Below are 16,548 nucleotides of genomic sequence, written 5' to 3' on the forward strand. Positions count from 1 at the left end.
TCTAAGAAGCACACTTAGCTTTCCTGAGAACTTCTTAAGGTGCTTAGTCACTGCAGTCAGGATCGACTGAGCCCTAGCCAAACATTTCCTCGCCTTAAATAGAAAGAAACTTGGAAACATTTCTGGACTAATCTTATTCAGGTTGTTCTACTCAAATGTATTGGACAGGGCAGTGTAACCACAGCTCCAAGTAAGTTTTGGAATCTTTCCTGCCTGCTGGGAAACTGCTCAAGCTTTCTAGACTTAGAGCTGTTGCCAAACAAACATCTGTGATTTTTTTCCCCACAATAATCTGCACTGGTGATGAATCCTAAGGAAGACTCCCAGCTGCAGGTGAGTTTTTTTATTTTTCTGCAGCTTGGTTTGAATAAGCCGTAAACAAGACAGAAACTAAGAACGTGTGTCAATTAGCTGGTCAGTTCCAGGAAACAAAAAGCTATACTAGTGCTTGGCAGAACCACAGCTGGAGGTGAACTGTCCAGTGTTTGTAAATTCACCCATTTCAGGAACATCCTGATGGACCATGCCTACACTGATGCAATGAGTTTCTGCACCTGGAAGCCTATGTGGTCTTTGGCAGGCACACAGGTTGTGGGGCATCCAAAATAAAAGACCTATGGAGCAGCATGACTAGCACTTATATAAGGATGCCATCAGGCTGTAGGGACATACATGGCAGAGACAGACCTGCTGCTGCAGAGTCTGCACCAACATTCCTGCACATTCAGCTTGGGTCAGCAAATAGAATGACAGCTGCTTACATTGGTTGTTGAAATCTGAATTGGCAGGGCTCTGCAGCAGTGATCTACAGAACCAGCATAGCAAATAATATACAAGTGCCCATGTAGCTGTTGTGCAGAGCTGTAGCATGGAAGAAGAAAGGCATGGATGTCTTGGAAGAGTTCAAGGAATTGTTGCCAATTGTGCACTCACTGTGGGTCTCAGACTGCTGGTCACTACCAGTGACAAGAGGTGAAGAGCTGTGATGCACAAGGAGGGGAGAGTACATAAGGCAAAAGAGAGGAATGACAGCAGCACTGCACAGTGGAAACATGAGAATGAGGTTGTACAGCATTCTCCTCACCTCCTCACTCATCTGCTTCTTTGCACCTCTGTCCCACCACTGTCATGATGGACCAGACTAAGGCAGTGTCAGCTACTAAACTGTGCATTAAAATTTACTGCATCTAATGAAAATATCTCTCTTACTTATTATTGAAGTGCAGTGTTGTACTTAGGCTCATAAAATTCACATCTGATCACACTTCGAATCTGACCCTTTGTCAGTTTTTTCCATTCCTTACTAATTATAGTTTTTGTGGATATTTTTTTGTGTATGAGTTGATTTCATAATATTTTTCTCAAACTGAAGGGGTTTCAGTCTCTATGTTTTTAGGAAAATCATTACTCAGGCACTGTCAGTGGATGGTCAAGATTTACAGGAGGAGCAGGTAATACATATATCCAACATTTAGGTTTGCTTTATGTGTAGGTCTTTAGATGCCAAAGCAAAATTACAAACAATGATTCTAAGGAATTTCAAATTTTTACATGATTTATGTAATCACTTCAACATGTAATTAACCTGATATTTCCTTCAATTCAATCTAGGCACCTTCTTAACAGTACCTACAAGATTAGGCTACATCATGAGAAGACATGGTTTACTCCACTGACAGAGTGACATGGTCATTACCAGTACATAAATTGCATCCTTACTTGCCTTCTATCATATTGCTTCTGTAATTCCATCTATTCTTATGGATATTTGAGACATATTAATGCAGAGTCATGTAAGCACAGAATAACTGAGGCAAGAAGGGATCTCTGGTGATCATCTGGTCCACTGGTCTACTCAAGTCATAAATTGGATGCAACCTCAATGTCAGAGCATGTTGCTTACAGTCATGTCTAATTTTTGCATGCCTCTCAAGATGGAGATTGTTTAACCTCTGGGGTTTTTTTTGCTTTTTTACAAAATAAAATTACAATTTCACATTCCATATGCTGCATTTCTATTTTCTAGGTTTTACATTAATAGCAGGCCTCAGTCAGTATTAAAACGTCAGACATACAATGCTAGTCAGAACAGGTTTTTAATAGCTTAAGGCTATTATCCATCTGGAAAAATATGGGCCAATATTTTACTGAATAATGAATATTGTTTCATATGGATTTATCATACACATTTTATAGTTTTCAGTCAAGTATATTACAAATGCTTCTTATTACAGTGTTACTTTATGTCCTGTATGAAGTAAATATGAATTACAATCGTTCTCCATTAAAAGAAAGCAAAGTATTAGAAGTGAAATCAACAAAAGCTTTATAAAGTAGCCAAATTAAGGTGAAGTATGAGTGTCTGCCAAGTGAGGAAGGTTCATTTTGTACTAAATGAATTAAAGCTAAAATATGATGGAAAACAAATTTATCCATTCTGAAAACAGAATTACAGTGGTGCAATGTCTTTCAAATACAGTGATCTGTTTATATGCAGTACTTTGTTTGAAGTATAGCATTTCAGACAGGATCCTTCATCAGCAAATCATTTAAAGTGATTGTCAAACACAAGAAAAAAAACTTTTTTTTTTTTACTGTCATTCTAATTACAATGCATTAGTTGGAAGGTCTGTTGTATGATAGTTTAACAAATTAGACAAGTACTCAGACTACAGAAACATTAGGCCTTTGTTAAAAATGGCTCCTATTTCACTTGTATTTTCTCTTCTTGCTTTAAATTAAAAGTGGTGAATTACATAAACCACAAAGCTAAGCACGCAAGCAAGTGGACAATCCCTTTAAAGACGCTGAAGCTGGAAGATCCAAAATGCATCAATGCTTCATTTAATTTTAGGCTTTCATTTTTTCAATACAGTTATTTTTATCCCTGTTACCATATTTTTGTGAATGCAAACCCTTCTTCAGTATAAGAACACATACATATTTAAATTTTATTATTAGCTCCATCCTGTGAGAAAATTTCAGATATCATGACAATTAAAACGTTTACCATAAAAGTATGAGCATTCTAACATGCATTCTAGCATGCCCTTAACTTCATCTGCCTCTTCCTGCATCTCCCCCCCTCCCTCCCCCTCCCTCACCACCTGGTGAGACAGGAGGTGAAATGCAAAGACAGCTGAGATATTTCAAAGAAAATGCTGGTGTGCTCCAATTTAAGAACATAGTAATCTGAAATTCACAAGGTAAATAATTGTTTCAGAGAAAGTAAACAGGTAACAAGGCGAATGGGTAGGAGAAGCCTAGAGTATGCAGGATGGATTCCAATTTATTAAATTCAGTCATCCTGACAATTCTCTTTTCTCCCATTCTTTAAATTTTTTTGGGATCTGTCCCAGGACACTACCAATCAGTAAGCTTCTTGAGTTGGCTTTAGATCCAACTGGTGACTTAAAAAGTCTAAGACTTTTTGAAGTCCTAATTGAGGCAATTGAACTTTGACATGAAGTAGGTGATTGAATCTACAGGAAATTGTAAGCTTTAACTAGATCAGCTCAGCAAGCTCCATAGTGCATGGCATTGTCGTGACCAAAATTCAGACCTATTGCTGAGATTGGGTCGAGCAACTTGATGTATTATCACAGTTTTCAGCTTTACTTCAGGCAAGGTGTGTGAGAAGTCATTAACATCTGCTCCTTGAAATCTCCCTGTGAGTCAGCATCCCTGCTGCTGTAGCACTCCAGTCAGACTGGTTCCAGCGTCAATTAGGAATAACCAGCATTTATGAATTATACCTTTATTTTATAGTCCATTTCCATGTAGATGCTCAGTTTGAGAAGATGTTTCCTGAGTTACAGTGGGAGAAAAACTTGGTACAGAGGCCCCCCCTCCTTAGGCAAGACTGACAGGTTAATGGGAAAAAAGAGATTGCCTTAATTTTAGCAACTGGAAGTTGAGATCTACACACACAAGGCGAGCGGTACTGGTTTAGCTGTGCAAGTCTGTGGTACAGCCTGTACTGCTGCGTTGCAGCTGTGCCTAAATTACAATCTGCACTGGGAGCCGTTTAATTTGCATTAGATTTGCATCTCTCCCCTTACATGGAGAGCAAGTAACTTCCCTGGAACAATGTTGAGGTGTGTCTGGAGGAGTCACAGAGGCTGCTGGCGCAGCCTGAGGTTACCCACAACTCTGCCTCCCAGCTAGGGAGTGGAGATCCGTTTTCCCTCTCCACAGCCAGCCCCACTCCCTCAGTCATTCTCCTCAGGATACCTTCTCCTGGTGGAGCCTGAGTGACCCTTACTTACATTCTGAATATTTTACGGCAAAAATGGCAGCTAAACTTTTGAGAAACTCTCTATCCTAACTAATATCCCTCTCTTTTTCCCATCCCTGCAAGTATCCAAGGCCAAGATGGTCAGGGCTTTGAGCAACCTGGTCTAGTGGAAGGTGTCTTGTCCATGACAGAGTGGTTGGAACTACATGATCTTTGAATTCCCTTCCAGCCCAATGTTCTTCTGTGATACTAAATACTGAACTGCACTAACTCTGGGCCATGAAGGTTTATTGTAAAGATGGTTTAACACGTAGTCAGGACACTGTGTGAGGGCTGGTGGGTTTGTGGGTCATCAGTGGCTGCTTATGGGAGTCCATTGGCACAGCCTGGAAACCAGGATGTGAGACACCCACCAGCCAGGAGCAGGCAGCCATGAGGCCCCAGGGCAGCCCCAAAACTGGGCACTATGAGGAACCTCCATGGGCATGTGTCAAGGCTGGGCTGGGCCATGGCAAGCTGCAGAATGGTCTTGCTGCAGCATTTCTGGGGCAGGGGTTGATGACTCCAGGTGCTGACATGAGTCCTGTGTCATGGGAAGCCCTGGGGGCTGCCAGGGACAGTCAGAGCTGGGAATGCCCCCAGGGCTCTGGCATTTTTATGCCTCCATCTAGAGTAGCAATTCATATCTGAAGAGCAAGCAGTCTTATGTCCCACGGAAATATTTTTCTAGTTCATGAATATTTTTGTCTAGTAGTTCAGCAAAAGCAAATTTTTTGAAGATAAAGGTGTATCCCATAAATAACCATTATATCAAGTGTTGGTGAGGTATTTTCTTGCTCTGTATTTATATTTTGCTGATATATTCTCCATATATCAGCTGATATATTTGTGTCTTCTGTCTTCCTCCTGGATATGCCATTCAGGTTTGGAGACACTCCTGGACACACCGAATTTCAATAATCCCTTAGAGCTACCACATAGAAGAGAGGCTGTTCTATCTTTCAGTAAGTGCTTTGAAATACTTTTTTCTGTCTTGCTGATCCCACAGTAAACACAGTTTTTTAGAATCAAGAACTTAGGCCACTGAACAGTATTTTCAAAGAATTATTCCTGTTTAAGCGCAAATTTAGTGAAGTATGTATCTAACAGATGGGTTCTTAATGCCTGTGACTTTGGAGCTTTCAGGTGTTGACAGATGTATTGAAAAGGTGTCCTCCCAGAAAAAAACGCATATTAGGGTTATATCATAAAGTAACTTCAGCTGTGCTGAAATGGAACATACAAGCATAAACAAACATTGCCTTAATACAAGCATTAACAAACATTGCCAATATGAAATTGTTCACATAATGCTGAGGAGTAATGCTTTGTTCCTCACACCTTTTGAAAGCATGGTATCTTTGAGCTAAGTAAATGATTAAGTGGAATAAGAAGTTTATCTCCCTGTTGTGATCTGTAGGTTCTTATTACTGCTATCGAGTTCTGCATTCAGCACTGTAACTCTCATATGTCATATGCAGCTTGTTTTCTCTCAGTCTCTGCAGAGAATTATGTGAGCAGTATAATTCTTCCTTTCGGTAGTTTTCTTTGAGGTGGAGAGTCAGTTGCACATATCTGCTGCTGTATTTTTGTACAAAAGAAGGTATGATCAAAGAAATATGCCTTGTACTTCAGCAGAAAATGATAATATTTGAGACAATACATATTTCATGAAAACTGTAAATTTAATTTACTGAAGAAATAGGACTTTGTGTAAACAATAAAGGAAAAGCTTTCATTAAGGTGAAAGCAGAGAGAATTTTTTCTTCTGTGAATGTACATAGAGTAAGTAAATACATAAATAGCAGTGTTGTTTAAACAGATTTTCCCCATAGAACTCTTGCTGCCCAAAACCCATAGGAGAGTTCAAGCGGTGAAATTCATATACACTAGAAGTAAAACATTCTAAAATTTAATAGGAGCAAAATATGCTCATGTATTTTCATGCTGCAAAATATCAAAATTAAACAAATTAAATGAAGAGCTTAAATAGGAGAAAGCAAGATTCTGCTTTGCTTTGCATACATTTTGAAAATGATCCTAATCTACCACGACCTAAAATTTAGTTTCTGAAGTAATTATAAGCATTGTGTAGTGTCTGTGTAATAAACATACAACTTTAAACAGAGTTTAGATACCCCACTCTCTCCAGTCAGAACAAGATGGATATTTCTCTTGGATAATACAAAGTATGCAAGTGGGTAAAAAATAGTGTGATCTGGAGGTTAGTGACTTCCAGCTCCAGTGGATTAACAGAGAAACACATCCCAAAATTGAAGATCCTTTGGTGGAGGTCTCTTCTTCCAGCTTTTTCCTGTCTGAATGTGGAATTGCGAGTACTTCAGCTGACCTCAGCTGCACAGTATTCCATGAGTGAGAACTACGCAAAGGACTGTGTAACCCTCCATGGCCCTGAATTTTAATGCTTTTTGCACTTAGTCTTCTTTTATTCAACACTTATACCCCTCAACTCTTCATTTTATTGCTCTAGTTTAGAAGTCCTTGACCTAAGATAGGCTTTTAAATGGAGAAAAAAATGGAGGAATTGTGTCTTGTATTACATATAATTATCACTTTTCTCATAGCGTATCAATTTGTTTTCCTTCCCAACACGGACCACATGCAGTAGCAAAAAAAAAAAAACCAAAAACCCAAACAAACAAACAAACAAAACCAAAAAACAAAAAACAAAACAAACAAAAAAAAAAAACCAAACCCAAACCAAATCACACACAAAAAAATCCCCACAACAACAAAAACCAAAATAACTCAAACAAAACCCCCAAAACCTAACAGAAATTAAAATAATGGATCTGAATTGATATACTTTACACATGGGAAACTGAACATCACAGGAGATTGTTTTGAAAGACAAGAAGAGCACTCTTTCTTTCTGAAGTATCTTTGTACTCATAAGAACTATTTAACATGTCTGAGGTTACTCTAAAGAATATTTGCTTTCTTGTCCTTACGCTGAGAGTAGCCTCAGGGTGAAGAATTTATCTTTAACAGAGAAAAACCCTTCTATAAATAAAGTGAATAATCCTCCCCAGATTTCCTGTCTGGAATAATTTAGTGAAATGTAGACTGCCAAAGATAAAGGAAAACTTGGTGTATTCTATTTAGTCACTATTCATGTCCAACTGATCAGCTACTATGTAAAAAAAGTAATTAAGTAGACTTGTGTAAAAGGCAAAAAATGAAAGTAAAAAAACCCCTCAGATATAAGGAGCAACTTCAAAACAATAATGTTAGCAAAATATTTCAACATATGTTTAATATGTGCATTTACATATATTTGTTAATGATCTTGAAAAGACAGCTTGTGGCATCTAGGCAAGAGAACTAGTCAGAAGACTTCACAAAACTAATAACAGCCATATGGTAAAATAAAATGCTTGTAAATTAATATTTATGGTGGGAAAATTTCAAATAAAAATATGAGTATCTATTTTCATGTTTTAAATTACTATCATCATGCCTGTAGAAAGCACAGGGAGAAGCTATGCTTGGTAATAGCAGTCTAAATTTCTAAATTTCTAGAAAATACTAATGCATATTGGACTGAGAGTGAACTTTATAATTCTAAAGACTATTGTGAAATGAAAATAGGTAAGGAGAGTCTGACTTGTTTAGGAGAATTGTAAGGTATTGGAGAGTAAGTCTACATCACTGAGGAAAGAGATGAATCAAGGAGGCATTAGTTATATACAAATAATAATGACAAGAGAAGGTTAAAAGGGATTATGAGAAGGGGATGTGGCTACATTTGGCATAAAAATGGAAAAATAAAAAAAATGGAAAATACTGAATTAAGAGCTAACAAAATAAAAGTCAACAACAGGCTACATCTCTTATACTATACCAAATGAAGCGGTGTAATTTAATGGAAAAAAAAATTGATCAGCCAAGAGCTGTGAAAGATTTTTAAGATATTTGGATGAGTAATAAGCACATCCACTGATAATTAGGTGACAACTTTGAAAAATATTGCATATAGACACTCATGATCAAATTAATCGGAATTTTGCTGGTTTTGGGAAGGAATTGCTTGTACTAAGAGATGAGTTGCATTTCTTCATTTTGGAGGTCTTTTCTTGTCCCCAATACTGTCTGAAGCCAGACACAAGATTAAGTGGATCACTGATTTAATTCCACTGGTAAACTGCTGTTCTGCTCCCAAGTAAGGCAACATTTATTTATTTTGTCCTAGCTTTTTTACTTATGGCTGAGTTTCTCTTTGTTTACAATACTTAAAAGTATCAAGATTTCTTTATTGTTAGCTATTCCCTGATTTATGATATTTCCCTTCATATTTTGGAACAAGCATTTCCCATCCTCTAAACAATATGAATGGGACAATTCATCATTTTTTAAGTAATATAAATTAGAAAAATTCCTTGTATTGTTTATATGTGTTTGAGAACCCACGTTAAAATTATATATATTGTGCAAACATTGTATCTGACCTTTAAAAACTTCGGAATATTTAGACAAGAATCCTGGAAGACACTTGAAATTCAAGCAGCACTTATGCCTGGGTTTCTTTAGGAGAAATTTTTTAGCGTGTACAAAGAAATGTCTGCTTTTGTGAAATATTTGCACTGTTTCAGGATTGAAGGGAGTTATGAAGGATGTGCACTTTTAAATCTAAAAACTGTTTACAGACCACCGAACATACATAAGGTTCTTTAAATATCCTTTACTGAATTATAGACTTAGCATGACCATTCAGATCCATGATTTTAACAGCATATGTGAGTTTTTCCCAGTGTTGAGATTTGTGAGTGAGCACTGTAGTGGTTATTTTGCTCACAAGTTTTCAAATTATCACAATGCATTGCAAAGAAATTTACTCTTGAACTATTTGTGTCAAAGCAAGCAAACACTTTGTTATATATATATATATATATACATTATATACATACATATACGTGTATGTATGTATATAATGTATATAGTATTTTATATATACATTTATTTTGGGTCAATGTTTTTATTGTGGGGATTAGTAATCAAAATAAGAAGGAAAAGAATAAATCAAATGCTAATCTGAAAAATCAGGGCATCATGATAGCCCTGGAGGTATGAGATTCAGGCCTTGAAGGGCTGCACTTCCCAATGGTAGGATAAGAAATTCCTGCCACTAGGTATGACTGAATTAAGCACAGATGTAAAGCAAGAGTTACTCCATCATTTTTCAGATACTAGAGTGGCACAAGCTATAAAATCCCTAATCAGAGAGAGAAAACTTGTTTTTTGATAGGTGTGTTGACTGAAGTCTACAATTGTCACTAATCAATTGCCTTGGAGTTTTTCTAGGTTGCCCAGGGCTTCAGTCACACTCAGAATGAACATCTTAAAAGCAACTCACTCTGCAAGTAAAACTTAGTGTTTAGGTTATGGTGCTGTCAAAGGACAGGGCCAAAAAATATTTTCTTCAAATTCTTTTCTACCACAAACTTCTCTTTTAGACTGAACCATCCCTTGCTCTCAGATCTGGCAAAGGAATGAAAAAGTGAGAATTTGTGTTTAAAGAAAAAGCATTGAAGAGCTTAAACTCACTATGAAAGTAGGAATCCTCTTGAGTTTTTTGTGTAACACATCAAATGAGAAGGGTCAAAAGAGAGTACAGGCAGTTCTCCTGGGGAGAGTTCAAAGAGCAAATCAATTCTCTAGCCATCTGGAATCCCCTATCAAAGTGAAACCCCTGAAATACACCTGTATAAGCCAGACATGCATTACAGTCAATGGTGTGAAGACCCAAAAAATCAGGACAATGACTTCTGATACTTACTGTGAGAAGACCTTCCACCGAGCCTAACATTCTGTTAGTCTGCAGAGTCTGATTAAGATAAAATAAAGTGAAGTCTCAACAGGTGTCTATACTTAGCCTTCTAACACCATTTGAGACACCTCTCTGCAGGGCACGGGGACCAGACAGGACAATGATTTGTGAACCTGTTGGTACCCAAAGAGAGCTGAGAGGAAGAAATAACTATTGCATGCTTGAGCATTGTCTGTATGAAAGGAGGCATTAACAATTCTCAGCAGTAATAGCTCTCTGGTTATTAGTGTGTCTTTGCTAACTTTAGTCAGCCATGAAGAACATACTTAATGATGGTGAGATGGTGCATAATGATGTAGGTCTGAAATTTTTAATAGAAACTCTCTATGTGACAAATGATGTATTAACTTTAACTTGGACTGAGTCTTTAATATCCTGCCCAGTTAAAGAATCTCAGAAGTCTTATGGGTAGTACCAAATTTACAGGCAACTTTCTCATTAGTCTTTAGAGTTCCTCAGTTTGATCTTGCAGCTGGTAAGGAAATGAGTAAATTTTGAGGGGTGAACAGCCTCCTAAATCTGTGTTTTACTTTCCTAAATAGACCAAAAGACTGGTGTGGTAGTTGCAGTCTCTGCACTGGAAATTGCACTTCACATATCTACAGTAGAGAATAATATAAAAAAGAAACATTTTTGCTTAAGAAAACTTCCTTTCCTTACATAAAATATTAGGAGTATGCACTTTTTAAAAAGATAATGTGAACTTTAGAAAACTGGTGCCTCTTGATATTCATGTAATAAATGACTTTTTACAAAAATATTGCATTTGCAAGGCTTGTTCTCAAATTTGTTGATTCTGTTCTGAAAATTAGAATTGTATGTCTATTGACCATCTGTGCTTTTTTTGTTTTAACTAAAATTTGCCAGATTTATAGATAAAAAAGACTTTCCTAATTGGCACCAAAGCAAATACTGCTTTGGAAAGTGAAAACCAAGACTGGTGTTTTGCTGTCTCACATGTCGTGATAATGGACCACCCCCTTGGCACCCTAAGCAGAACAGAAATTGTTGGTTTGCCTCTAATTGCACTGTTTTAATCACACAGTACATAAGGAAAATGGAATAAGTGTTTTGATTATTGACAATGTAAAACCTGGCTCATTTTTTTATTGTCTTTTTGGAGCTGTGACAAAGCTAAGAAATAAAATGTACATTGTACAAAGGTTGCTGTGATGTAGCTGACTAAAAGCAGAGAACACAGCTGAAGTAGTGCCCCATGATAGATAATAGAGATACCAAAATCTGACCCTAGCAAGCGTTAATATTAGGCTGTTGAAAAACAAGAAAGTTTAGTGTCTGTTCCACTTAGGAAAAAGAATACAAATATGCCTATATTTACCTCTAAAGTAGCAAAAGCCAATCTTTGACAATAATTATTTTTAATGCTACTGCATAGCAAATATTTTTTTTAATTTATGCAACATAATAGACAAGATGATCTCAGTAAATATAGACACAATCTTACCACAGGCCACTGCCAAGCCTAATAAAATTCCCTAAGACATCATTCAGCATTGTATGCTTTTGATAGACACATTTTAGACACCAAACCCATTATCACTATAAAACTAATAAATTGTTTGTCTAGAGCAAATTTTAAAAGGTCATAATTTTTTTTTTTGCACACATGTCTGTAAGGAAATAGTTAAAATACTAAGGACGGAGTGTTGGCATTCATCAGGGCTTTAGTAAAACAATAGCTGTAATATGGAGCTATGACCTCCATTTCTCAAAGCTATGTCTGGTTTGCAAATACCATTATTTCAGAATGCCCACATTTTGTTAGTAGCCTCCTATTCTTATCCTAAGTGTTGGTTACCAAGGAAGTTACATACTGGTAGCCAACAGATTAAACATATTTGGCTGCTCAGTTTGGTGTTTTTCCTCTCTTAATTTTACTTAGCAAGTGCCTCCCCATTCTTGTGGGAGATGTTGAAGCAGAAAAAGTGGGGACAATAGGCACAGGGTACATCTTCTGTGTCCTGGACAGGCTGAACAATTTTTTTGACTTTTTCCTGCTGTTGCAATGCATTTTTGAGCTCACAAACATTACACTTCTGAGGGAATGATGACTTTTGATTCCAGCTGCCAGAAAAAGAAGTGCCCTTTGTTTGCAGCCTGTCAATGGAATGACCTTTCCCTCCTGCCAATTCATGCTCAAGAAATACACGTGATTGTTTTCCCTTTGCTGCGTGTTTTAAGATCTTCCAAATTTGTTTGATCAATAGTTCAGAAGCTTTCAAACTGACATGAGAAAATACAGATTTTTGCAGACTCATTTTCAGTTGGATCTGAAGCAGATGAAGCTGGAGATCAGCGAGAATTAATCTGTACTTAATGAAGGAAACTTGCTGAATTTCTATAAATGCTTGCCTATGACACATATCCAGAGTTATATAAGCTGTCTGCCATTTATGCAATCCGCTTTGGCAATATTTATATTTGTATTCAAATCTTCCTCGTGAAAATAAATCAAAACCTTTTAATTGCCTATCAGGCAATAACCGGTCTTTTGGAATGCTAACTCAAAGGCAGAAACAGCCTTCAAAAGCTGCTATTAGGCTTTCAGAGTTGGTGTAGCCAGCAATACTTTCTTTCTGCTATGTTCAAAGACAATGCTGTCTTTCTCTTTAATGAAACCATGCAGACACACCAAATTCCATATATCTGCAACAAAAATTTATAAAGTAACTTCAGATGCATTCTTGCCTGTTTGGCTACGTGGAAGGTATAGATGTATTTGAATGACTTTTGCCTGTACTCCAAGTTCTCTGGCAAACACATGGCCATAACAGCATGGCATTGTATCCAAGCTACAGATCTCTGCTAAGAAGCAGCATATGTTATCCTGGGCACATGTCACATGTTAGCATTGTGATGCTGCTTCATATGAGCACTGTAATCTCCTACCAATCTCTTTTCTTTCTCTGAAGATCAATGCAAAATTGACATTAGGCCTTCTGAAATGCTCTGTACTGACAGCACACTTCCATCAGCAGTATCTGCAATCTCCTGTTGCAATGGGTAATGGCCAAGAATATCTACAGTGGAAGCTCAGGCATGTAGAGCTCTTGCCTACATGAAACCAATTATGCCAGCTGTGGGTATCTTAAGTGCTTTTACAAAACACACCTTTGAAACCACTGCTTGCACTACCACACATGTTCTTTGAGTGACAGGAAGCAGGGATCAGATTTTTAGGTGATTTTATAGAGGATTGCTTGTTTGGGTGGCACAACACCTTTCCACTAAGGTGCCTGATTTTTGATAGATTTTAGCAAGTAGCATGGTCCATGCTGTGCACAGGATGGATTACTTGCTTAATTTGCCAAGTCAGGAGCCATGTATTACATATTAATTGATCTATTACTTCCCTATTGATCTCAAATCTAAAAGTCTATATTATGTACATTTCCTGAAAGCTGGGACACACACAGAACTCATAAATCTCATTTTCTTACAGAGGGTAGGTTATACATCAAAGACAGAGCAGTGGCAAACAAAGGTGAAGACCCTTAGCCCCAAAGAAAAAAGTTGACGAGAATTTTAACCAAACAGTACGTGCATGAAGATCAAATGTGGGAACAGTTATAGCAGTGTAAGTTGTTGTGCTGGGGTAAGTTTGGGTGATGTCTCTGAGCCCTTAGAAACCTGTGACCAGCAGCTGAATTCCTCTTGCCTTCCATGTGACATCTCACAGAGATGTGCTGTTCTAGCTGTGCCTCTCAGCCATGTTTTGATGGGAGCCATGCTGTCCTTCTACCCTCTGGCAGCTGCACCAGGACCACTTCTAAAAGCATCTTAAATATTATCAGCTCACTCAGTAATTTAGAGGTCATGGCAGAGCTGTTTGCAGCCAAACATGTATTTAGCACAGACTAAGTGAACCTTTGCTTTCAGACAATTACAGCTTTGATGCAGCAGCATCCAAAACTAACTCTCCATTATTTTCACTCAGTCAATGGTCTGCTGCTGCTTCTTCTGGGCAGAGTGTTCTGGTTGCCTCAGCTGCATAAACTCTTGCCTAAATTTACTTCCTGATGGCAAGCACTTAATCACATGGCTCCTCAATGTTTGCTCTAGAAGATGGCAGTAAGCACTCCCACAGGTGGGGAAAGACTTTTCCTGGAAGTTGCAGGGACCACTCTTCAGGTTTTTATTGCACCACCCTTCAGGCTTTTATTGCAGCCTTTCAAGGGAGAGTGCTGCCTGAATTGAGAATGTTTCTCCCTCACTGCGTTTTGGTGCTAAGTGCCAGTGATTTAAGGCCAATGTTTGAGGGCACATCTCTCAAACAAACATGGTCTGTCACATTAAGACACAATTCAAAAAGTTGCTGAACTGTTAGTTACTGGTTCTTGGGTAAGAACTGATGAAACACAATGCAAGTATTTCTAGTCCCTGAAGCTGACTTTGCCTTAAACAGACTGGATTACTTGGGCAGCTACATGGAGAGGTACAGTAAGCAAAGAGGCAGTAAACATCATAATCCTAAACAACTCCCAGCTGCACTTATCAGGATTACAGTCTTCCTTCCCTCTGCCTGCCCTTCTGCATCCATCTATCAAGACATGCATTCTTGGAGCAAGTGTTGGTACATCTGCTTATTAATGGAATTTTCCATATTCCTACTCAGAACTACATGGCACTGGAGAGCTGCCATCCTTGTGCTTAGTGTAAGGCCTCAGAATGAGATTTTGTGCCAAAATAAAAGGGTATGTGACTTACCACAGGTACCACCTATGCCCTGAAAAATGCTACTAGATTCTCTCTCTACTAACTTAAAATCCTTTAGCACCTTCAGAGCTGTGCCTTGAACTCAGGCTCTGAGCAGCTGGAATGTTAGGTGGAAGCTGATGCCAGTGGATGGAAAAAAAAAGATCCATAGTGCAAAACGGAGCGTGGTCCACACTGTAGTCATATCAGCACAGTGTCATCCCAAACTCATTGGGCTTGCTGAGATGTAAAGCTTAGTTCATGTCCATTGGCTTCCTTTCACAGGCAGGCTGCTTCCTGAGGCTAAACCAGCGTGCTGGCACATGTGCTACACCATATTGTCATACCAGCTCATTTGGCAGAGCTCAGACACTCATGCACTCCCCTCCTTGTGTGCTGTAGCTCCACTCCAGGAATCTGGGAGAGTAACTAATGACTGAGCAGTGGCTCTTTATACAGTACCTGCATGGTGCTGCTAAGCATCTACAGTCTTGCCCTTACTGCCTTTAAAAATCTAGTCCTGACTCAATGAGTGTAGGTTGCCAGAATTGATAGATATCTGATAATAGCCAGGTGACTGCAGGAGTAGGACAAGACACATTTTTTGTGGACCACTGATAGGGTGATTCTTTTACAAGGTGTGAATGATGCTTTCCCACCTTACACCGATGCTCTCAACAGAAAGGTGTGAGTACATACATCCAGACAAAATGGTCTTCCATCTACACATCACTTAATGAAAGACCCACTAGTTACTGCTAGTCTTATGACAGTGCCCATTTTTAGAACAATTTAGGGACTTTCACTTTCCTTTTCTTTATAACCTCATTTATGTTTGTTCTTAATTATGCTTGGGCTGATTCATTATCTTCCATATCCCAACAGCCATGATTATAGCAGCCAACTGCTTGATTACTTTCTTAGGAGCTAGATAGAACACCTTCCTGTTCAGCAATAGGAGATTCCATGCCTACCATGGTAAGTAGCCTAGGAGTGCATTGTCCTTCAAAGACCGCTAGCCAGGTAAACAAAACATACAGACTCCAAAATCCACATACTGAGCCATTAGATGCTCTCTCATATTTCTCAAATCCTCTTCTTCCAATCTCCTCTGCCCCCTTGAAGAGCCTTTAATCCTGATAGGTGAATTGCACTCCTACTGCCTATTTCCCTCACTCTTCTCAAACCAGCTCTAGTAGCTCCATGCCAATATGGCATTTTGCCACCCCAGAACTGAGCATTACTATTTCAAAATTTTACTTCTTACAGTCACTGAAAATCTGGACCAGGAATAGGGTCAAGTATGTCTAATCTTTGTGTTTGGATCCTGACAACAACACAGGATCAGGTAAATGCTTCTCATTTATTTTGTCACTTTTTGTTTTCCTCATTTCTACTCATTACTTGGTCTCTTTTAGCTTTCCTCCTCACGTGTAAAATTAAAATAGAGATCAGAACTTTTAGAAAAACTCCCCCCCACCAAAAAAATTCCAAAAAACCCTAAAAATCCTTCCATACTGTTAATTTCACATCTGCAAAAGCAGATACAAAAAACCCTACCACCCACTTTTGGTCAATAAATATCATTACTGCAAACAAGCATGAGTTGTTAGAGCTGAAGAAATCAAGATGCGCTTTTGACAGGTTCATTTGGCAGTGTAGGAGGTATTCTACAATTCTAAAAATATGTTCTATTTTCACAGACATT

This window comes from Molothrus aeneus, chromosome 3, assembly GCF_037042795.1.
Source record: "Molothrus aeneus isolate 106 chromosome 3, BPBGC_Maene_1.0, whole genome shotgun sequence".
NCBI lineage: Eukaryota > Metazoa > Chordata > Aves > Passeriformes > Icteridae > Molothrus > Molothrus aeneus.